Consider the following 25,873-nt stretch of genomic DNA (forward strand, 5'->3'; position numbering starts at 1 on the left):
AAAAATTTGGCGCCCTCTATCACACTGATAAATGCGTGCAGAAACTCCATCTTGAACTTTGGCAGAAAAAGATGTGGATTGAGCTGTTTTCAATTGAGAATTGGACAGAATGTACCATCCAGCTTTTCCACCAGGAAGAGGTGTGAGTAAAACTCCTGGCATTCTTGGGAAAATGGAACCAGAACAAAAACTCCGGAATCTAAAAGAGAATGAACAGCTGACAGCAGAGCTGTACATTTGGACGTGTCCTGGGGAAAGGAGTGACCTTGTGGGAAAGGATGTAACCTCTGAACACAATACTGCAAATCCAGCAGTTTGGAGTGGATTGAAGCTAGACATCCCGGAACCTGAGCAGATGGGCTCCGACCACTTAAGGATGGGGTCGGATAGCTTGAAAGTCATGCAGCTGGCTTGTCAGAGGGAATGACATCCTCTGAATGTTCCTCTTCGGCATAAGTGGGAGCACGTCTGAAGGTCTGAGATTTGCCCCTTCCAGAGTAAAGTGAAAGGAACAAAACCAGGAAGGTTTTGCCTTAGGAGTAGACCTCCTATAGCTTGAGTAATAGTCTTGGTGAGCTCAGAACTGAAGAGAAAATTCATTCAAAGGAAACCACTTCTAAGGTATGCTTTGGTTCTGGATCAGGGTCTCATGATCTAAGGCAGATAGATCTTCCTGCCACAGCCAAAGCTACACACATGTCCATAAAGAAGCCCCATCGAGAGAGGCATCACCAATATAAGTGGAAGCTTTGTGGATGCTGAGCGCCGGGATCCCGACAGCCGGTATAACGAGTGCCACCAGCGGATGTGATCTACCAAAGAAAGAAGTTCGGAAATATCTCCTACTCCTACTGCCTGTATCCCAATTGTTCAGTCCAGGATTCAGTTGCTTTGTTGATCCAGACAACGGCCTAAATAGGACAAAGAAACACCAATAAAAGAAAACACAGACTTCAACAAGGCCTCATCTTTTCAATCAGTTTGATCATTCAAGGTGGCTGTCTGCACTATAGGAATAACCGTGGCTTTGGCCAGTTTTCCTATATGAGAAGCATCCCAGGGTGGGACCTCTCAAGTCTTGGTGTCCTCTTCTCAGAAGGGATAAGAAAATCTGAATCTCAGGGAAATTTAAAATGTCTTATCCAGATGCAGCCAAGCCTCTTTTAAAATATAGAATAGACAAATGCTTCTTCTTTTGTTTAAACAAAGAAGCAGTGGATTGAGAGACTTTGGGTTCCTGAGGGTTGAGGGTCTGAAGAACAGATTCCACAAGTCGCAAACACCAACACTGGTAGGTGCACCCTCCGCCCAGCCGGATGCATGCTCTTAGTCAGGGTCTATGAGTTCACTCTCTTCCTGTAGGAGCCTTTGGAGTCAGGTTCACCAGGAAAAGCGGCAATAGGTAACTACCTCTTTTTGGATGTTGCAGAACTAGAGGATACTAGAATCTTCTCCATAGAAGTGGATACCTTGGAAATATATTTTATCATGTTATGGGGCCATAATGGCAAAGCGGAAGGATCCAACAGAGGCTGGGGAGATGCCTGGCCATAAGGGAGAGTGGAATCACTTACCTTAGACTGATGATTAATACATCTGAATAAGTCAGCAATGGCTTGAGGCATGGGTTTTGCCTACTCTGGGATCACAGATTCATGCACGGAACTACCAGACGTCTGGTTCACAGACTCTGCTTCACAGCTGGTGCAGATGGCTCCTGACTCTGTGCTACATTTGAACAATTTAGTTCCACTTTTGGCACACACATATCATAATGCAGTTGATGCACCCTGCGTAGACTTGTCTGCTTCTTCTGTCTTCCCTGATGTTGTGAAACAATAAAAACACAGACATGAAAGAAAGCAAACAAGCTATTGCAGGTACCATTGATAACCTGCCCATTAGCTTTCTTGTGAAAAAATTAGTGCAGGCAGAACAGGCTGATATGTTAATTGCAGAACCTAAAGTCTCCTACTATGAACCAAGTACATCATGAGTATGAAACATCTTTGTGGTTTGTGCAGTATTTATTTAGTTGTTATCGTGGGTCCCACACCCACTAATTCACTATGGATTGCTATTGTGGCTGAAATAGCGAATTTCACAATACTGCTGTTGCTAAAAGTCGCATGTGAAGAGCCGTCCAGAAAGGATAAAAGACGCCCATCGGTGCAATCGGAAATCTGCATATGCATTAGCAGAATCACAATGCATAAGCCAAAACAAGCACCATCGACAGTTGCGCCTGACCCTTGCGTACTCAAAATAATGAGAATGCAGTAGCTCTGGGCGCCATGCTTTTCATCACAGCGATCGCAGAGGACATCAGATACACGCCCTGAAAACGACCATGATACGTCTGCATTTTACCAACCACTCCCCACAAAAGCCATGTTACCACCCACAAACGGACACTTCCTGTCAATCAAATTGTGATCGCTTCACGCTTAGTCTGCAAACAGAGCAATTGCATTTTGACCTTCGCGCATGCGCAATGCAGAAGATCTGCAACTCCCTGTGCTAACAGTGGGCAGGCACCTAATTCCCTATATCACCTCTGCCCCTAAAGCAATAAGTAACCCATTCTGGAGCCCTTGCCTACTGCTAAGTTCCATGCTTCTGTCGTCCCTGGGATCGGGACTGCCATGCCGCCGGAGAGGTAAGCCACAGGGGGTGTGAAACTCTGATCATGAAATATTTACATATTATTGTTTTTTCTTATTCATAATAAGGCTTATTATTTTACCTTATGAAATCATCAGCTAAATTAGGTGTCTGTCTAACATATGGGGCCAAATGTAATAGAGTGAGAGTTTCAGAAAGTGAAAGATTTGGTAAGGGTTTACATTTTTTTTTTAAGTGGCAATCATTTACACTGCAAGATCAACCTGGTTTTGCAGTGTAAATGATTGTCACTTAAAAAAAAAAAAAAATGAAAAACCTTACCGAATATCTCACTTTCTGAAACTCTCACTCTACTACATTTGGCCCGTGGTGTCTATCTGTTGACTGTCAAACTATCATCTGGATACCAGTAGAATGGATATGGAAAGCAACCTAGAGAAAACTAAAAATGTACGTAGTAAATTCATTTTAATTGCACTGCAACACAACATCAAAAATAGTTCTTATTTCCAGCTGTTTAGTTGCATGCAGTATTTTGGGGGCATGCTGTCAAGATGTCGGCTGTCAGAATTCCGGCAGCCATCAGAATGCCGATGCCGGAATCCTGACAGTGTCAGGAGTACAATGACGGAATCCCGACAGCTGGCATCCTGACTGTAAATATAGCGGGCAGCAGAGGCGTAGCCAGAAGTTTGAGGGCCCCATAGCAACATTTGTCCCAATGCTTTGAGAGAGAGAGTTCTCTCCAGCAATTGTTCATTGTATGCCCCAAAATATTGCCCTAGGTTATTTACTGAGCTATGGTAGTGCCTTAGTTAATGTTATCCCCCATAGTACTGCCCTTGTTTATTTTATATACCATAGTATGTCACATTGTAGGGCTGCCGGTGCACATTAAGCAATACAGTACTCCTAATTCCCATTACTATATACAGTGTCCCCAATTCATATTATGCCACATTATAGTGCCTCCAGTTTATATTATGCCCCACTATAGTGCCTGGTGAGTATTGTGTTTATTGTGGGATTTATTTTGTGTGTAAGCTGCACTGCTGGGGGGGGACCAACTGGGGGCATATCAAGTTGGGCAAACCCGATGGGGGCATATTTAAAGGGGGCAAACCAGCTGGGGCATGTCTAGTGGGGTCAAACCAGCTGGAGGCATATCTAGTGGGTGCAAACCAGCTGGGGGCATATATAGTGGGGCAAACCAACTGGGGGCATATCTAATGGGGGCAAAACTACTGGGGGCATGTCTAGTGTGGGCAAATCTCGTGGATATCTAGTGGGGGCATAACTACTGGGGGCATAACTACTGAGGGCATAACTACTGGGTGCATAACTACAGGGAGCATATCTACAGCGGACATATCTACTGGGGGCAAAACTACTGGGGGGCATTACTACTAGGGGCAATACTACACAGGGGGCATTTAATAAGGTGCATCACTCCTGGGGACATAAAGGACACTACTACTGGGGGCACTGTATAAGAGGCACCAATACTATGGGCTCTACATAAGGGGCACTACAACTGTGGGCACTACCACTACAATGAACATTGCATAAGGGCCAATACTATTGAGGGCATTGTATAAGGGGCACTACTGCTGTGGGCATTATGTGTATTTGGGGTGCTACTACTGTGGGTTTTGTGTTTAAGGGGCACTAATGTGTGTCATACCATGAACAAGGGACACTACTATGTGGTGTAATGTGAATAAGACTGTGCTAATTTGAATTGGGGATAATATCGAGTGGCCATGCCCCTTTTTTAGATCACTCCCCTTTTTGCAGCGCGCGCACAATCCCTTTTGGTACACAAGTTTGGGGGTTGGGGGGGGGGTGAGTTCTACCACCTCTCTAGGACCACTTTAAGCACTGTTGATGAATATATATATATATATATATATATATATATATATATTCAGACCCTCTGTGAGTCATCCAGAATTCCCAAAGATGCAGAATATATTTCACAATGTATTTCTGTAATAGTTTTAGTTTTATTTATTTTTATATAGTTTTATCATCTTATCTACTTGTTTTTTGGTCATATTAGATAGACCACAGCACTGTATTTGCATCCATCCAAAGTCTAATGCAATAATAAAGCTGGGTACACACTGTAGCGATGTCGTTCCAAAATGTCATTTTGGAATGACATATCGCTTACATCGCTCAGTGTGTACCCAAGATTGCGCGCTCCCAAGGTCGCTATCGACGGACGCTAGGTTTGACGTGCTGCACATCAAACCTAGCATACGTCGCTAGAGTTCTTGTGTATGCTAATGAAGGACAGGATATGGTTGTTCCGTTCTTCATTATCATCATGCCAGTGTGTACTGGCAATCCCTGCAGACGGGCATTCGTTTCCGCTGATGGAACGAATGCCCATCACTTCAGTGTGTACCCAGCATAAGTTACAGTACACAGATGAGAACATAAAGAATAACAGCTGTGTCCATATACTGTACACATAACATTTTTGCGCGATATGGTGCGAGACACTCGGTGTGATGTAGACGCTGCCACTGATAGTGAATCCCGTACTTTCCTACTTTCTCTTGAATTTTGAAGCTTATTCATACAGTAGCTGCCTACAAATTTGCTTATAGTGTTCTGGGTACATACAGTAGGATTAGGATTTTTGCTTCAAGGAACTGGTACAAACTATCATATTTAACATAAAAATATGTGGCACAATTCATGGTGCAGGTCACTGGTATCAGGCCCCTGTCTTTTGCCTTTTTACCCAGATTAGCGGCAAACCATGCCTTGTAAATGATTGTCCCTTTTTAAAAAACTTCAGAGTTCGGCCAGCAACCCGCAGCTCCAGCCAACTCGGACAGCATTACATCGGCCCCATATGTGCTTTGGGACTTGTAGCTCCACCTTGAATGTTTTTAATATGTTTATATGTGTGATATTTTGATGTGTGTATTGCTTATACTATTATTACAATTATATTAACACTGAATATTTTGCACTTCTATAGTATATTAATTGTATATACTTTTTTTACATTTGCAAGGAGTGAATACTTGTATTGAGCTGTAAAAGGAAGTAGCAAGACACACATACTTTGTTTATTCCAGAAACAGTCATGTACAGTATTTGCTTATAAACATGGACACAAGAGGAAACTGACTCATTTCCCTGTTTCCTTGTAGCGTAAGAAGTAATTCTGCGAAAATGAACACACTAGAACTTACTAACACTAGAGGGGTAACAAGAGGCCAAGGTACCATAATGAATTTCAATCTTTGGACATGCCTTCCACACTGGGGCATTTTAAGAGAGGAGAGGGTGCAGGAGAGGGTGCAGGCTCTGTACTGGCCCCCTCCTCTTTGACAGCGAGTAGACTCTTGTTTTAAGCTAGAGTCTATAGTGCATGCACAAATCTCCGGGAAAATGTCTGCAGCTGCCATTTTCCCAGTGATTTATGTATGCAGCGCTGGTCACAACCATGGGACTCTGGAAACGTAAGTATAATTATATGGGTGCAGGGTGTGTGGTGTGAGTCCTCCTGTACAGCACACCTTCCACCCATTATAAATACGCCTCTGCAGCCACACCATATTAAACTAGAAAGGCAATCCAGCCAATTGACTTCAGTGCTAAGTGATATTCTTGTTATGACTCTTTACTAATCTTAAATGGTGCTACAACCAATCAGCTCTAACTGTCATTTTTCAAACACAAGACAGTTAGGAGCTGATTGGTTAGCGCACCATTTAAGATTAGTAACGAATATAACAAGAATATAGGGGGTAATTCCAAGTTGATCGCAGCAGGATTTTTGATAGCAATTGGGCAAAACCATGTGCATTGCAGGGGGGGCAGATATAACATTTGCAGAGAGAGTTAGATTTGGGTGGGTTATTTTATTTCTGTGCAGGATAAATACTGGCTGCTTTATTTTTACACTGCAAATTAGATTGCAGATTGAACACACCCCACCCAAATCTAAGGGGGTAATTCCAAGTTGATCGCAGCAGGATTTTTGTTAGCAATTGGGCAAAACCATGTGCACTGCAGGGGAGGCAGATATAACATGTGCAGAGAGAGTTAGATTTGGGTGGGGTGTGTTCAATCTGCAATCTAATTTGCAGTGTAAAAATAAAGCAGCCAGTATTTACCCTGCACAGAAATAAAATAACCCACCCAAATCTAACTCTCTCTGCACATGTTATATCTGCCTCCCCTGCAGTGCACATGGTTTTGCCCAATTGCTAACAAAAATCCTGCTGCGACCAACTTGGAATTACCCCCATAATTCACTGTTAAAGCTGCCCTTAAAATGGATATTTAAATGCCTAGAGAGCAGTCCTGAACCCTTCTGCAATTGTCTGTGGCATTAGCAGGTCTCTAAGGGGAGTCAGCGAAAGTGATAGCCTTGCGTTTGTGGGATATCACAATTATGCTTAATAGATTTTTTTATAACACATTTGTGTGTGTAATTATACTGTCCATCAGGAGGAAGAGGATGAAGTATAGTACTTATATTGCTCCGCTGCTTTTGTTGTTCAGCCATTTGCAACGCAGATGAGACAGCAGAGGAATCAATGCTGATATATAAATGGTGAATAAAGCACTTGTACTGTCAGGTATGTGATGTTAGATGATCCCTCATATAATAGGTGTCAGAACCACATAGACAGAGTAGTCCAACTCACTTTATTTCCACCTCAGGCAGGTTACATAGCACATACAGTTTTGCAGGTTAGGTTTTTCAGGCAGTCTTTAAAACAACAACACAACGTTCCAACTCAAGTTCTGGTAAACACAAAGTGTATATATTCCGAATGGTTCCTAACGTAACCCCAGATCCCCAATACATTGCCTGGCCACTTGCTGGCATCAGGAGCAATGACCTACTGAACAAACACATTTTTAAAGGTAGCAGAAAAGTTGTAGTGATTATCCTAGCTGTGGCTTACAACAGACTCAGCTAAAACCCGGTCTGGATTCCATCAGAACTATTGCTGCTTCTCAAATCCTGCAAAATCCTGTTGTTTTCATAATAACCTCATGTGGAATCATGCTGTCCCTGCCAGAATAGACATTGCAAAGGGTCAAATGCCCCACAAATGAGAGAGCGCTCTATAGAAAAGAAGAAAGTTACCTTTAGATGATGACAGATCCTGTGTACTGCATGTCTCTGTGACAACTGGGGGGTCTATGATCACATAAACCCAGAAGTAGTGCAAATCCTTTTTATGCAATGAATTACAGATTCATTTTTCACTAACCTGTTACAAAACTGAATATCGTCATTTTTATATGTTTGATGATGCAACCATATTAACTTAATATAGTATAGACAAATACTCGTATAACCAATGAATCAGCATACCAGTAGGATGTGGTTTTAACTAAGATAAAAACCTTTACTGACTCATTGTACAAGTAAACACATATTAAATACAGCTAGTTACACATGCAGAAATTTGATGCAAAGCAACAAATGTAATAGCTGGCCACAGTTGGCTAATGTTGGGCAGGAATGTTCTCAGGTTTAACCAGGGCTGGATTAAGGGAGGGGTGACAGGGGCGGTCGTCCTGGGACCCCCACACAGTAGGGTCCCCCACACGGTGATGCGTCAGTCACACAGCACCTCCTCAAGGAGGAGTCCCCTCCGGTGGCTCAGGTGTTCGGCCGCCGATGATCTGTGGTGCGGCGCAGTGTACCTGCATATGCTGCAGCGTGCAAGTAAGACATCTGTGTGTGTAGGGGGGGGGGACGTACGGGGGCCGGGGGTGTTTATCATTTGTCATTACTCTTACTAGTGGGGCCCCACCAGCCTTAATCCCGCCCTGGATTTAACCAGATAGGTCCTAAACTCTGTTTAGCTGATGACCGGCTCAGACTTCATGGGCACCCCCTGAGCAGGTAATTAACTGGGTCTGTCTAATGACTAAAGTTGTGCACCCACATAGTGATTCAAACAAAGTGGACGTGCAAAATGGGTCCTATTAAGAGTACAGTGCAAGACCTATTGTACACAGCTTAACCCAGAACCACCAATAAAAATTGGTGCCCATATGAAGACATTTCTAGTGGCCTTACCAAGTCCATAGCTATCCTTTCAAAGTGTGTCAGTAATATTTATATAGGTACAAGGGGGGCACATAGCTTTAGGACAAGTAAGCTGGAGGACAGGATTGGCAGTATTTCATTATCATCATGCACATACCAGGCCGATAAAACCTGTGCAGAATGCGTTTGCATGCTTTATCCTTCTTAGTGTCCCCCCTGTAAACATGAGTTTTCAGGACTGAAGGGGAACCGTCGACTGTTCTATAATTTGTCCTTGTACCATTTCTATATACTGTATATATTCAGGATCATTATTAAGAGATATGGGACCCCTTCCGCCATCCAGTGGCTTTTGAGATGCTCTAACATGGTATAACTGAGCTGATCCCAAGCTTAGTCCTGTAGGGGAAACAGCATGGGCAGTGTGGACCAGGTCACATGCTTATCTAGAGGCAAGGAGTCTCAGTCCATCATGTCCCCTACCAGTGCTTTCAGGGCAGAGTCACATGGATTTTTGTGATAAGTTTTGTCTGCCAGCAACCCATAGACAGCATTCTAGAATGACAGTTCAGATAGCCTAATAATCTTGATCAACGTAGTGTTCACTCTAGAATTGGGGCAGGGCGCCGGAATTAGAGGGGCACAAGCGTGTGCGCCAAAAAGGGGGCGTAGCCACTCAAAATAGGGGGTGGGGTCATTACGCATAATAAAAGTGGGTGGTTCAGCCCACAGACATTAAAAAAGGGGCGTGGGCGGCCGGCGGCGTCACTGTTGGGGGCGTGCCCAGCACCTACGGAGGTACTGGGCTTCCCCCAAACTCTCTCACAGAATCGATGCCGCGCACATGCGCACAGCATCTTTACACGCTGGGAGGGCAGAAAGCGAGCGGCTGTTTTAGCAGGGCGCTGCAGAAAGGGCAGGGCAGGTTTTGCCCTTAAAAAATCGGGCAGGGCGCGGCGTCCTGCTAAAACAGCCTAGCGTGAACACTATCAACGTTTCCTTAAGGTTTGAGATGCTCCTTTAATTCCAGATTCTTTGAATTACTGGCCTGTAATTCAGTTGCTGCTTTGTCTAGCCGGTCCCGCTGACTTTAAACGTCATGGAATACTGGGAAGTCTCTAAGATTAATCAGTGGATACTACAGCTTTGAGTCTATTGATAACGGGGGTTATTCCAGTTTGTTAGCAAACAAAAAAGCACACTAATACTCCTTTCAAACATACAACCCGGGAATTTCTCTGCTCAGTCCCGGGCTTTTCATCTCTGAAAAATCCTGGATTTTTGCTGATGACCCTCTTTCACAGTGAACCTAAGACCTGGGAAATTCCCGGGTCGACCCCTTTCAGACATAAGCCGGGTCTGCCGCTACTCTCATGTGACATGTCATACACACACACACGTCACACTCATACATGTCTTACACACACACACGTCTTACACATACACATGTCACACTCAAACACACCCATACATGTAATATACGCACACATGCCGAATTCATACCCACACACACCAGCCAAGACCTCTGGCCCTGCCCCTGGATGGCAACCCGACCCGGCATATTGCCAAGTCAGGAAGCCACCCCGTTCACATTGTACGGGTCCAATGCTGGGTCAAACTCGGGATGGACCTGTATTAATTCCCGGGTGTGACCCGGCAATGGCAATGTGAACGGGGTATTAGAGGCATCTAGGTGCGACCTGGGAGCAAATTCCCAGGTCGCACCATTCAGACCTAAGCCGGGTTGTCTACCCGGGACTTAAGTCCAGGGAAAAACTCTGGTCAGTTGCAGGGTCGGCAACCCAGGAACACGGGTTGAGTCCTTTCAGACATGCCAAAATTCCAGGTTGATGAGCGTTCATGTGCAAAATCCCAGGATTTTGGAGGATGTCTGAAAGGGGTATAATGGGCAAAACCATGTTGCACTGCAGGTGGGGAAGATGTAACTTGTGCAGAGAGAGTTAGATTTGGGTGGGTTATATTGTTTCTGTGCATGGTAAATACTGGCTGCTTTATTTTTACACTGCAATTTAGATTTCAGTTTGAACACACCCCACCCAAATCTAACTCTCTCTGCATATGTTACATCTGCCCCACCTGCAGTGCAGCATGGTTTTGCCCATTAGTGTGCTATTTTGGCTTGCTAACAAACCTGAATAAGGCCCAAGGTCCTTATTTGATAAGAACCTATTCTTTGTCAAAATGAAAACATTTATATTAAACATCTCATTTGTTACATCCTGTTAACCACCTTATTTTCTCTCACACAAGTTTTACATACTGCTGTCTAAGGTGGTCATTCCGAGTTGATCGCTAGCTGCATTCGTTCGCTGTGCAGCGAAGAGGCAAAAAACTTACACTTCTGCGCATGCATATGCGGCGCAATGCGCACGCCTGTCGTACTATTACAACGAATGATGTAGTTTCACACAGGGTCTTGCAAAGCTTTTCAGTCGCACTGGTGGCCGCAGAGTGATCGACATGAAGTGGGCGTTTCTGGGTGTCAACTGACCGTTTTCAGGGAGTGTTTGAAAAAATGCAGACGTGCCAGGAAAAACGCAGGCGTGGCTGGGCGAACGCAGGGCGTGTTTGTGACATAAAAACAGGAACTGAACAGTCTGAAGTGATCGCAAGCGCTGAGTAGGTATTGACTACTCAGAAACTGCACAAAATAATTTTGTAGCCGCACTGCGATCCATTTGTTCGCACTTCTGCTAAGCTAAATTACACTCCCAGTGGGAGGCGGCATAGCATTTGCACGGCTGCTAAAAACTGGTAGCGAGCGAACAACTCGGAATGACCACCTAAGGCCAGTGGTTTTCTTCTATGTGTTTTCACTTTACATTCAGAGAATTTGTGAAAAATCTATTTATTCCTCTTTCAGGCATTAACTGAAGTAATACCCGTGAAGGCTGACCCAACACATACACTCAATCATTCATACGATGGTCTACAAGGTTGTAACAGTCTTTTCAATAAACAGACAGGAATTAAATAATTACTTTTACTTATACTTAGCATGTCATGTACAGAAAATAATTAAGAGTTCAAATACAAAGAAAACATTTATAGTTACGTCTCTCAGCAGCATGCCATGTTAAAGCTGTCATTTTGCTTCCTATGAGCAAAGCTCCCTTTTATCTTTAACATTTATACTCATCTTATCAAATGATGTCATCATGACTCATCTGTCCATCCAATAGAAATTATCCTTGACAGTACACATGAAGGCCTGTGCACATGTCGTACCATTCATGGCCTTGGCATACTGTATGTCCAACTCAGCTCTGTCCCTCAACTTCAGGGCTGCCAACAGAAATTGTGGGGCCTGGGACTGACCAAATAGGCAGCACCCCTCAAAAATAAAAAAAGTTAAATAAAAATCAATGTATATTAAAAAAAAATAATAATAAGATTTCTATGCACACACGGAGCAACACCACATTATGGTATTATGCCCCTGGCATTATGCCCCTTGCACCATATTAAGGCCCCACAGTAATGCCCCTGTCACCATATTATGCCCCACGCAATAATGCCCCTGACACCATATTATACCCTCACATTAATGCCCTTGTCACCATATTATGGCCACACAATATTATCCAAGTACCTGCTTATTGTCAGGGGTTCTGCTCGTTGATTCCTTCCTCCCAACCCCTGCCGCTGCTGCTGTGGGTCTGCCGCCTGCTGCCTGCATGGTAGATGCTAGAATCAAGAGGGCTAAGGGACCTTTTCCGTCTGGGGGAGGAGTCACAACACAAGGGGGAGGAGCTAGGCCAGCGGGATAGATCCTCTACTATCCACGCCACCAACTATTACCTTTAGTAATCAGGTGGCGAGCGAAGCGGAGCGGAGCGAGCCACCGAACCCGAAGCGTGGCGAGCGGAGCGAGCCCGCAAGGGTACTTTTCGGGTACCCTGTTTGCCCGTAGCTCCTCCCCCTGGTGACGTGTCTCCTCCCCTAGATATGTCAGAAGGTCCCTTCTCCCACTCCGAAATAGAATCAACCCTGCCTGCATGCTTCATGCTTCAATCTATTGAAAATGTCCCTCCCAAAATGGCCACTGCCTCAGAAAGGACAGGTATTAAAGATACTAGAGGGCTCCTCTAGTATTTTGAATAACTGTCTCCTCTTTGGCGGTGGCCATTTTGGGTGTGACATTTTCAATACAGCTGCCGGAGGACAAAGGATGGTGGCGGAACAGCGGGCACGATAGAGGGGCGGGCGGACGGCAGCATGAGCAGCCCGGGCTCTCCCATCACTGTCAGAGAGGCCAGGCCCGGGACAACTGTGCCCCCCAGTACCCCCCTGATGGTGGACCTGCTCAACTTTACTTAGTCAATGTTCAGCAGCCCTTTTACTTTTCTAATTTCACCTTTCCCCTACTTTTATAACTTTATATGTTTCTAGGAGCCATTTTAAATCCTTTCTCTAAGACATCTTACACTATACCACACTTTCCCATTACTCAATGTTTATTCTTTTATTAAAATATAACAACCTTAATATCTGCATGCTGCTAACAAATCTTATTAAAGTATATCTTGTTAGTTAAAACAGTTATTATCTTTTAATAGTAAATAAACATGTATTTATGAATCTAAATAAATATATGACAAAATATTGATCCAAAAATATTAATAAAGACATTTTTATATTTTGTTTTTACAAGAGAAGAAATATTCATGCATCATTCTGTCCCGTAGCTATCTTCAGAAAGGAAGTATTCGCTGCTGTCATGTTACGTTTAAGCAGACAAGAAAGAATTCATTTTACAAGGTTACTCTCGTAGAACACACGACATTTATCTATAGCTCTTAATTATAAAAAAAAATACTAAACAGAAGGACTAGAAAAATGCTATAAACTTGCATCGTTATTATAGTTAAAATTAGAGATGAGAGGGTTCGGTTCTCAGAGAACCGAACCCCACCGGACTTTGCCTTCCAAGTCGGTTCCGTGCCAGGCTCGAGTTTTCACTCCTGACTCGGAAATCCGAACGCGGCAAAGCGTCATCATCCCGCTGTCGGATTCTCACGGGATTTGGATTCCATATAAGGAGCCGCGCGTCGCTGCCATTTTCACTCCAGTGTCGGAGAGTGTATTGAGAGGACGTGTCCTCAGTGTTCAGTGTCTGTGTGGGGGTGGGAAAGTGGGGAGGTGAGTCTTGTGCTGTGTTGTGCTGTCCAGTCCAGTGTATTCAGTGTATTGTGCTGCATCAGTCCAGTGACCAGTCACAGTGTTGGTGTCCTCTGCTGCCATATATCCAGTGTAGCTGTATAAAGTGTTGCTGTGTTGTGCTGCATCAGACCAGTGGTGGTGTCCTGTCCATCAGTAATTCCAGTGACCAGGCAGTCACAGTGGTATACACTGCTGCTATATGTCCACTGCTACAGTGTTGTTGTTGTTGTTGTGTTGTGCTTCATCAGACCAGTGGTAGTGCCCTGTCCATTAGTCATTCCAGTGACGATATATGCTGCTGCTATATGTCCACCGCTGCCGTATTATAATAATAATAACAACAACAACAAGTCGTGCTGCATCAGACCAGTGGTAGTGTCCTGGCCATCAGTCATTCCAGTGACCAGGCAGTCACAGTGGTATACACTGCTGCTATATGTCCACTGCTGTCGTATAATAATAATAATAATAATAATAATAACAGCAACAACAAGTCCCTTACAGTGTTGCAGTCACAGTGGAGTCACAGTGGTATACGCTGCTGTTATATGTCCACTGCTGTCGTATAACAAGTCACTAACAGTGTTGCTGTGTTGTGCTGCATCAGACAAGTGGTAGTGTCCTGGCTATCAGTCATTCCAGTGACCAGGCAGTCACAGTGGTATACACTGCTGCTATATGTCCACTGCTGTCGTATAATAATAATAATAATAATAATAACAGCAACAACAAAATACATACTTTTAATGTTTTAACCCATTTAATGTGTTAAATAAGTAGAGACTTAGGGGGTGATTCAGACCTGATCGCCGCTGTGCGTTTTCGCACAGTGGGCGATCAGCGATTAACTGCACAGGCGTATGCACCGCCGCAATGCACACGCGCATCGGCAAACAACAACAGGCATCACCGGTCAGCGACAGACTGGTGCGAAAATTCTAATCGCACAGCCATTCGCATGCTGATTGACAGGTGATTGTGGGTGGTAACTGACCGTTTTCTGGAAGTGTCAGGGAAAACGCAGGCGTTCCCAAGCGTTTTCAGGGAGGGTGTGTGATATCAGCTCCGGCCCTGATTAGCCCATTCTGATCTCACTGTAGGAGTAAGTCATGGGCTGCCCACAGACTGCACACCATTCACTGATGAGTGAGGTGCGAACGGATTTTCAGCTGTCTGCTGACTGAGGGATTTTTAGCATCTCGGCGTACACATGCGATCGCACAGTTGCACAGTGAATATACAACAATTTTATCAGCCCAGCAATCAGGTCTGAATTAGGCCCTTATTTCTGCTTTTTCACTGCATTAATTGTTTGCTTCCTCACAGTAATTCTCATATTCTCTGGTGGTACTGTTTATACAGGATGTGGTTACCATCCCGATGGCCGAAATACTGGCGTCAGAACCGGACACACTACGGAACACCGACGCCAAAATACCGACCGTCAGTATCCTGATCGTCCAAACAGGGGGGAAGATTGGGTTTAAGCACCACTCGGGGGGGTTAGGGTTAGGCTTCGGGCGGCAGCCTGGTTACGGTTGGGCACCTAAAAGGGAGTGTTAGGGTAGGGCAGGGAGAGGGTTACAGACCATCAGCAGACTGCCAGCCAGCATTTCATTACCAACCCATTTATACAGAGGGCTTTCATCTTGGGGAGCCGACCGATCATGGACAAGGGCAAAGCTGAGCTGTAGACCAGGGTAAGCTCGCTGCCTTTGTCAACTGAGGCCAAAACTACATTCTTCTTAAGAAAGACAGTCATATGAAATAGATACGGATTCTGCATGCAAGACTTATGGGGCCAAATGTAATACTGTGAGAGTTTCCGAAAGTGAGAGATTTGGTAAGGTTTTCAGGGTTTTTTTTAAGTGGCAATCATTTACACTGCAAAACCAGGTTTATCTTGCTGTGTAAATGATTGTCCCTTTTAAAAAAAAACTGCAAAACCTTACCAAATCTCTCACTTTTTGAAACTCTCACTCTATTACATTTGGCCCATGGTGCAGCTACTTGGATAGGTCGGACTGGCGTGAGCAACGAACAGTACATGGGCTTCTGCAGTGAGGTGTATTCAGTCCAGAAGTGCCCTGGCACTCCGCATTAAAAATACTTGGGAGTGAAGTACTGTTGACATTGGTCCCACTGACTAATAAGCTGGGCTTCTGTCATGGCAGCAGAAGTCAACTCTTCATGGGTCCAACTACAGTACATACCCCTTCAAACTCTGGTCAAGAGTTCAGACGCAGTGGTCTATTACCGCCAGTTACCCTGGAGAATTCACCTCTGGTTGCAAACATTTATTTATTTATTTATTTATTTATTTATTTATTTATTTTAGTATTTTGGCTGTGTCTGACAACTAAGAGAGAGTAGATTTTTCCTTAACTAACCACCAGTCAGGTAACTGCTGGGCCCTGCTTGGCACTGTAGACTGTAGTACCAATGTAAGACAAAATGTTGTACTTTGCCCACAGGAGACTTGTCCCTTTTTTAAGTTAAAATAGGCTCGCTGGGCCTTGCCAGTCAAGTAAGGTGCCAACTTCTCTGCCCAAACCTTAAAAGACAACCCACTCGCTGGGCAGATCTTTCACAAGTCAGGAGGTAGACTTCAACACCATTGGCCGCTGACATTTGTTTGAAGAGTTGGTGGGTTTGTCCTGGTCTTACAACAGCCTAGTGTTCAGCTCCTGTACCTTAAAGCCATCTGCAGCACAGATCCAAGTGTGATACCCTGAAATTGCAGCCCGAATCAACTGTGGCACTACAGGTGCCAGCATGACTTTAATAAAAGTAAAATGTTTGCTGGAGTTGCATAGCACTGTGCCAGCAGCCTACAGCTTGCAGCACAGAAGGAGTTAACAGCACAGCTCATAACTATACAGATTAGTCTGCAAAATGCAAAGGGCATGACTCACTCATTTGCAGACTCAGAGCGGGAAACTGAGAGCGGGAAACACAGAGCGGGAAATCCCAGATAGAATGTGTACCTGGGAATGCAGGGTTATGAAAAGGTTGTCCTGCAGCAGCCTAGGGGGAGGACAGTCAGTGAGGAGAGTGAGCAGACAGTGAGGTGGATTAACCAGAAAGATGTAGCCCCAGTGAGGGCTCCCCACATGTTTAGGTGGGGAGTGATGCCAGCCACAGCAAAGCACTTGATGACAGAGGGAGACACCGCAGTGTGAGAGCAGCAGTATGCAGAATCCAGTGAAAGGGTGATGCCAGGAGAAAAGTGTGCTAATGGTGTGAGTCTCAAGAGGTATCTGGGTGAAGTGGTCGGAAGCCACGCGGCGGGAGTAAGCGCCCCCATGGAAAAGTATCTCGAGAGGTATCTGGGTGAAGTGGTCGGAAAGCCACGCGGCGTGAGTAAGCGCCCCCAAGGAAAAGAATCCTCGCTAAGTAAGAGAGAGAGAGACGGTCACCTGATGTGTAGCACTACTGGTCACAGAATGCCCTGGTACGTACTGATGTTTGCCATGTATATGCCGCTGCGACTAAGCGATGCGCTGGAGGAGGTGCCCTGATGTGTGATCCACTGTAACTTATGCTTTGTGCTGGAGGAGTGTTCACAAGTTATCCCTGCAATTTCCCTGTTTGATGTTTAAATAAACTTTATGCTGTTTATCTGAGATGGCCTGGCGCCCAATGCTTTATGCGCTGCACCGACACCTGTAGTCCACACCCACAATGTACTTGTAGTTAAAGACCTGATTCTTCAGGGGACCCTCTGGTAACTGTGCCTGAACCCATGACAAGCCGGGGCAAAGTAAGTGTGATGTACTATACACAGTGACTGCAGATTTTGCATACCCAGATACCAGTGGGGTGTCACATTTGGCGTCCGCGAACAGGATACGAGCAACCATGGTTACCAACGTGGGGCTCCTATGGCAATATTTGTGGAGGTGGAACTCATGTCACAGGACATCGGGACTATGCAGTGCACCCGGTCGGAGCAACACCCTTGGGGGCACTGTGTTTGGCCATTTCTGAGTGTCCGAAAGAGCCAAGGATCGCAAGGGGAATGGAGTCCCCTATATATATTCTCTAAAAGTTGGAGAAACTTGTTTAATGGGAGGGGCCCACGAGAGCCACCTGTCTCTTTTGACCCAGACGTGGGGGGAGACAAGGGCAGGCGAGGGCAGGTTCTCTGTGTTTGGCACAATTGCCATAAGATGTCTGAACATTTTATTATCACCTGTGACTCAGGATTGTAATCCATTGGAAAACAGCAACAGGATATGTGATTTGTATGTAATGTGATGTTTGACATGCCATGTTTTCCTGAATATGTGATTGTTTTTTTTTTTGTCACATGTACTGTCATTATATGTTATGTTGAAAACTGCTATTGCGTGAGGACACGCAAGATTTCAGCAGGGGTGCATGTGATACCCTGAAACTGCAGCCCGAATCAACTGTGGCACTACAGGTGCCAGCATGACTTTAATAAAAGTAAAATGTTTGCTGGAGTTGCATAGCACTGTGCCAGCAGCCTACAGCTTGCAGCACAGAAGGAGTTAACAGCACAGCTCATAGCTATACAGATTAGTCTGCAAAATGCAAAGGGCATGACTCACTCATTTGCAGACTCAGAGCGGGAAACTGAGAGCGGGAAACACAGAGCGGGAAATCCCAGATAGAATGTGTACCTGGGAATGCAGGGTTATAAAAAGGTTGTCCTGCAGCAGCCTAGGGGGAGGACAGTCAGTGAGGAGAGTGAGCAGACAGTGAGGTGGATTAACCAGAAAGATGTAGCCCCAGTGAGGGCTCCCCACATGTTTAGGTGGGGAGTGATGCCAGCCACAGCAAAGCACTTGATGACAGAGGGAGACACCGCAGTGTGAGAGCAGCAGTATGCAGAATCCAGTGAAAGGGTGATGCCAGGAGAAAAGTGTGCTAATGGTGTGAGTCTCAAGAGGTATCTGGGTGAAGTGGTCGGAAGCCACGCGGCGGGAGTAAGCGCCCCCATGGAAAAGTATCTTGAGAGGTATCTGGGTGAAGTGGTCGGAAAGCCACGCGGCGTGAGTAAGCGCCCCCAAGGAAAAGAATCCTCGCTAAGTAAGAGAGAGAGAGACGGTCACCTGATGTGTAGCACTACTGGTCACAGAATGCCCTGGTACGTACTGATGTTTGCCATGTATATGCCGCTGCGACTAAGCGATGCGCTGGAGGAGGTGCCCTGATGTGTGATCCACTGTAACTTATGCTTTGTGCTGGAGGAATGTTCACAAGTTATCCCTGCAATTTCCCTGTTTGATGTTTAAATAAACTTTATGCTGTTTATCTGAGATGGCCTGGCGCCCAATGCTTTATGCGCTGCACCGACACCTGTAGTCCACACCCACAATGTACTTGTAGTTAAAGACCTGATTCTTCAGGGGACCCTCTGGTAACTGTGCCTGAACCCATGACAAGCCGGGGCAAAGTAAGTGTGATGTACTATACACAGTGACTGCAGATTTTGCATACCCAGATACCAGTGGGGTGTCACACAAGGATGGGCAGTTTGGTCAGGATCATTAATCAGTGTGATCGGGGAAGAGACTGGTTAGGAGCTGTGGCTGCCATGTGCCCTGTGAGCTTGGGCTGCAGGAAGGTTCTCTTCCTGCAGCCGACGGTGAGCGGTCCTGTTAGGATGTCCAAGGAGAGAGGAGACTCTGGTGTTGCCCTGACTGCAGGGGAAGAATGGAGTCCTGTGAGAACAGCATCTAGCAAAAGATTATCTTCTAGCAGATGCATATGGGTGTTTCTGACTGATCACATCAGATGTGACCATGTTAGGGAAAGACTAGCGTGTCAAGAACAAAGTGAAAATAGTAATAGGCTAGTTGTGCAGTTCATATAATTTGTAATGGAACTGTATAAGAATCACATCCAAATGCTGATTTTGTAGGATATGTGGTTATATAACCAAAAACAGTGTAGCCATAATAATGTCACAAAAATATTGTATTTAAAGCTAGTTCAAACCTATAGCAAAATGTGACACATAAAACATAAAATAAAAAAATATGCTTTTTAATATACAAAATAGAAATAACATTTGTTTCTGACTATATCACCAAACCACCATTGAACCTAGGAGGGTGATTCAGACCTGATTGATGCTGTGCGTTTTCGCACAGCGGGCGATAAGGTCCTAACTGTGCATGCGTATGCACTACAATGCATACGCCCATTGGACAACATCAACGGGTATCGCCGGTCAGCGATGGGATGGTGTGCAAAATCCGATCGCACTGGCGTACGCAAGGTGATTGACAGGAGGAGGCCGTTTGTGGGTGGCAACTGACCGTTTACAGGGAGTGTCTGGAAAAACACAGGCGTGCCTAAGCATTTTCAGGGAGGGTGTCTGACGTCAGCTCCGGACCCGATCAGCCTCTTCACATTGCACTGTAGGAGTAAGTCCTGGGGTGCGCAGAGACTGCACAAAGTGGATTTTTACAGCTCTGCGTACACATGGAATCACAAACTTGCACAGCAACGTTACACTCCCCCTAGAGGCGGCGACTATCCGAATGCAGGACAACAAAGTTAGCAGCCCAGCGATTAGATCTGAATCACCCCCTTAGATGCCATTCAGTCTATCAATTACACCACATGTCCACTTTCCTTTGCTATTTGCATTTTAAAAAAATGAGTATTCCCTTAATGGGCCGCGTATAATACTAAAGACAGCCTGGATAGCAATCTTGCTTTTTGTGGATCAAGAAGAAAGATTGCTATTTTCAGTTTAATAAGGTGGTAAACAAGGGGTTGGGAATGTCTTAAGCTGGGTACACACTGGAGCAACGGGTATTTTTTTCCGACACTGGAATGAATGTCCTTGAGCTCAGATTCTGTGTACACATTAGAATGAGCATTATGATCAATCATGTTCCATCCTTCATAAGCATAAACTAAGTCACTAGCGATATCACTAGGTTTGATGTGCAGCACATCAAAACCTGGTGACCGTACACAATGACCGATGTAGGCGATGTGTCATTTCGAAATGACAAATCGACCCAACATCGCTCCAGTGCGACTGCGTACCCAGCTTTATTACAAAAAAACTTTTTGGAAATTGTGTCTGTGTGTTTATTTGATTTTCATATTTTGGAATAAGGGTCTAATATTCTGTAGCTCATTCCCCCATAGAGACACACGATCTGCGCTGACCAACATGTTAGTGGGTCTCCCTGTTTTACTGGAAACCAGCTCAAGTGGTCTGCTACGAGTATGGATCATCAGATCTGCATAACAAAGGTCTACAGTCATTAGGTCGACCACTAATGGTCGACATTCATTAGGTCAACAGGGCCAAAAGGTCCACACATGAAAAGATCGACATGACAAAAGGTAGACAGTAGAAAAGGTCGACACAACATTTTGCCATTTTTTTGGTGTAGTTATCACCGCTAAAGCACGTGAAACCCTAATTAGTGTACCGCACCATGTTAAACGAGCAAGGTGTCTCGCTCTGCTACCACTATGCTCAGTACAGGTTACTATTCCCAATCGTTGTCCACGTGGATGGTAAAGTATGAAAAAGTTGATTACGATGCTAAAAAAAAAACCAAAAGCTGTGTCCACTATTTGCAATTACTGACCTTTTGTACATGTCGCCCATAAGCACTGTCGACCTTTTACACGTCGATCTCTTATCCAAATTGACCTTTTGACCATGTCGACTTACTGTATGTCAACCATTAGTAGTCGACCTAATGACTGTCGACCTTTATATGGTCGACCCAGAGCCCGGGTACCGTCTGCCAATGACTGGGGTGATAAGGGAAGGGCAGTCTGTTCCTTTTTTATTCAGGTTATTTAAGATTTATTTGGATTCAAGTTGCAGTGTGTAAGTAATGCAGTCACAGTTCCCACTGCTGAAAGTTGCTATTTAAGAAAGGTCTATATCCACCAGCTTTCTTGCTCCACAATGCCTGCACTTTCCATCTAGCAAGCAGGTACATCCTTTAAAATGGGGTATGCTTTGGCCGCAATAAATGGAATTTTGAATAGGGAATAGAGTGTTCTTGCACTTGTTGTTCTGATCCTATTTGTTTCCTCAATGTATAAATTGCGGTTTATTAATAGGAGCTACATTTAGTGCAATTATTACATAGTGACCTAGGAACAATAACACATACTGTATATAGCACAAACTACCTGTAGAGGCAGAGCCGGCCATAGGCATAGGCAAACTAGGCAATTGCCTAGGGCATTTGATATGCCTAGGGGCATCAGCAGTTTCTGCTGATTAAAATGATATGCGGCATGCCTATATTCTGTATGTAGCATTTCATATGCAGATACAGCCACAGTCTCACACAGAATATAGGCATGCTGCATATCAGTTTAATCAGCAGAAACTGCTTGTGCATCCTAGCTACATAGCAATGCAAATAAGATGCATTTTCATAAAAAAAAGGTGCCCGATGTTAGCATTGAGGCAATATTTATGAGGACACATCTGTATCCAAGCAGAGGCAGAAGTCACAGTGGCAGTGTGAGTGCTATGTGCATGTGAGTGGGTTGGTTGTGCAGTAGTGTTCGGAATATGTGTAAGGAGCATTATGTGTGTCATGTAAAAATGCATTAATAATGTGCAACATATTTGTAAGGGGCACTATGTGTGTTATTATGTGTATAAGGGCATTAATAATGTGCGGCATATGTGTAACAGGGTACTACTGTATGTGTGTCATTATGTGTATAGGGGAACTAATAATGTGCAGCAAATGTGTAGGGGGCACTATGTGTGTCATTATGTGTATAAGGGCATTAATAATGTGCGGCATGTGTGTAAGGGACATTATGTGTAAAAGGGCATTAATAAAGGTTGGCATAATGTGTAAGGCGCATTATGTTTATAAGGACATTAATAATGTATGTCATATGTGTAAGGGGCATTACTGGATGGAATGTGTGTAAATGCATTACTAATGTGTGGCATTATGTGTATAAGGTGCTCTACTATGTGGCGTTGCGTATAGAAAGGGCACTACTGTGTCGTCTAATGTGAATAAAGAACAATAGGGTGTGGTGTAATGTGAATAAGGAGCAATTCAGTGTGATGTAATGTGAATAAGGGGATGTACTGTGAGGAGTAACGTTTATAAGGTAAAGTGATACTACTGTGGGATGTAATATGAATTATGGACACTATCACATGATCATATGTGAATAAAGTTGCAGTACTGTGTGGAGTAATTGGAATTGGGGTTATTGTGTGGCCATGCCCCTTGCCAGCAAAAACACACCCCTTTTTGGGCTGTGCGCCAAATGTGCAAACTTTTCCTTTTTAAAATATAAGGGGTACAAGGTCAGAGGCGGATCCAGCGGGGGTGCTAGGGGGCACCAGCCAAATTCTTGCCTAGGGCATCATAGTGGTTAGGACCGGCTCTGTGTAGAGGAACCATGCTGTAGTGATTGACAGCAACATTATTTCAGACTAGGGGCTAAATTTACTAGATAAAGACCTAGATAAAGTTATATAATGTGTTAGTATTAGCAGGGGCGTTTTAAGAGAGGAGGAGGCCCCTGTTCAGCCTCCTCCGTACAGGCCCCCTCCTCTCTGCTCGGAGCGCTGTAGAGTCTGAGCTCTAGAGGGCTCAGACTCTACTGCGCATGCGCAGATCTCCGGGAAAATGGGGCGGCCGCCATTTTTCTTGACATTTCTCTACTGCGCATGCGCAGAACTCCATGAAAATGGCCGCTGAGCCATTTTCACAGAGTTCTAATAACGCTGCGGATGCTGGCGCTGGACTTCGGAGTGGTGAGTATTTTAAAAATGGGTGTAGTGTGTGCGGTGGAGGCCCCCTCTGGACACAGGGGCACGTGTGCACCGCACACACTGCACTCATTATAGAAACGCCAGTGAGTATTAGAGATGTTAGGGACCCATCTAATGAAGTTCACCTAGACATTGGTGGCTGAGCCCACTTGTTTGGCCAAATTTGTGCTAAGAACTTCATTTATACTCCATGTTAATTTTAGAGTTTATCCAAATTTTAGTTTTAGTATTCCCGAATAGCAAAACTGTGGCAGAGCATGCTGGGATCTGTAGTTTCACAACAGCTGGAGAGCCACAGGTTGATTGTGTCTGGTTTAAAACATCATCAGTGCTTTGATATTTAATTCCATTCTGTTATATTCTAAAAGGTGCTTTCTCTGCTGTAAATCAGCAGATTACAAAACCGCTGGAATTTACACTCTGCCACAATTTTGTACAATGGATTATATTTATTAGTACAGGTTGAGTATCCCATATCCAAATATTTTCCGAAATACGGAATATTCCGAAATACAGACTTTTTTGAGTGAGACTGAGATAGTGAAACCTTTGTTTTTTGATGGCTCAATGTACACAAACTTTGTTTAATACACAAAGTTATTAAAAATATTGTATTAAATGACCTTCAGGCTGTGTGTATAAGGTGTATTTGAAACATAAATGAATTGTGTGAATGTAGACACACTTTGTTTAATGAACAAAGTTATAAAAAATATTGGCTAAAATGACCTTCAGGCTGTGTGTATAAGGTGTATATGAAACATAAACGCATTCTGTGCTTAGATTTAGGTCCCATTGCCATGATATCTCATTATGGTATGCAATTATTCCAAAATACGGAAAAATCCGATATCCAAAATTCCTCTGGTCCCAAGCATTTTGGATAAGGGATACTCAACCTGTATTTGCAATGGGACAAGTAATTGATATGGAATGTTTTTTAATGCCAACTGTAAATCTGCTGCTATGTAAAGTTCTCTCACCCTTGCCAGTAGCCTAATACTAAGCAGTGTCAGTGCACATAACTTGCGCTGATACCACTTCTCCCCATAATGAAGATTAATGCATCTACCCAAAGGCTACTTGAATTATCCCTGAATGTGCACTATTAAATTGGAAAAACTGTAACATCTTCCTTTTGTTCTAATCCAGTTGTTTTAATTTTATTCCTCAAGTACCCCCAACAGAATAGTTGCCTACCCTCTCTCATTCTGCAGGAGACTCCCTGAAATAGCAGCAATCTCCCTGACTCCCTGAATGGTCCCTCAATCTCCCTGAAAAAAAAGAAATCATAGATATATACATTTAAATGGTATCATCAGTGCCATTTCCATATTTTGGTTATAAGGCACAATGATCCCCATGTCTACATGCATTTTAAAGGTTTCTTGTGGCCACTTACAGTATATGGAACCTCTTGTAAAACACAATACACAGACAAATCCTGCAAAATATGAGTCTTTTCTTCAACAAGTAGATCTTACTAACTTTGGGGCCCATTTACATTTGGATGTAAGCAGAGGCGTCGGAACTGGGTGGGGCAAGGGGGCAGCTCGCCCCCCCAAAATAGGAGAGGCGCCTCCGCCGATATACAGGAGGAGCGATGTGCGGTCTTTCAGCTGACCGCTCATCGCTCCTTGCAGGGACTAAGCACCAGAGGCAGGATGCGGCTGTGCGCAGACCCTCCTCCTCCTCCTCCTCCTCCTCCTCCTCCTCCTCCTCCCAGACTCAGTACAACGGGGCTGCCCACCACACTCTCAACCCCTCCCCAAGGCTGGCTCACGGCACAGAGAAGTGCCGCGATTCGCGGTTGTTAAAGGGGCGTGGCCTAATGCAGAGAAGTGCCTGCCTTCAATTCATTGCAGACCTGCTGTGGCTGGGACTGGGTTGAGTCAGGTAAGAGACTCTTCCACCCGCTCCCACTGACCCACTCTCTCTCTCTCCCTCTCCAATGGCTAATGCAGGATTTGTACGGGGTGGGGGGGATCCTTATATGTACTTCATATAAAAAAAAAAACATATATATATATATATATATATATATATATATATATATGGAAGGAAATATCCGCACTGTGCTGCTCATCAAAGTCCACATAAGATGGTGCTCAACTCCACGGAACAGTAAATTCCAATAGACAGTCAATTGTAAAGGAGGGCACTCACCAGTTTTTTGTTAAATAATAGCTGTAGTTTTAATATTGAATCATCAAGTCAATGTTTCGATCACATCCCAGTGATCT

This window comes from Pseudophryne corroboree, chromosome 1 (assembly GCF_028390025.1).
Source record: "Pseudophryne corroboree isolate aPseCor3 chromosome 1, aPseCor3.hap2, whole genome shotgun sequence".
NCBI lineage: Eukaryota > Metazoa > Chordata > Amphibia > Anura > Myobatrachidae > Pseudophryne > Pseudophryne corroboree.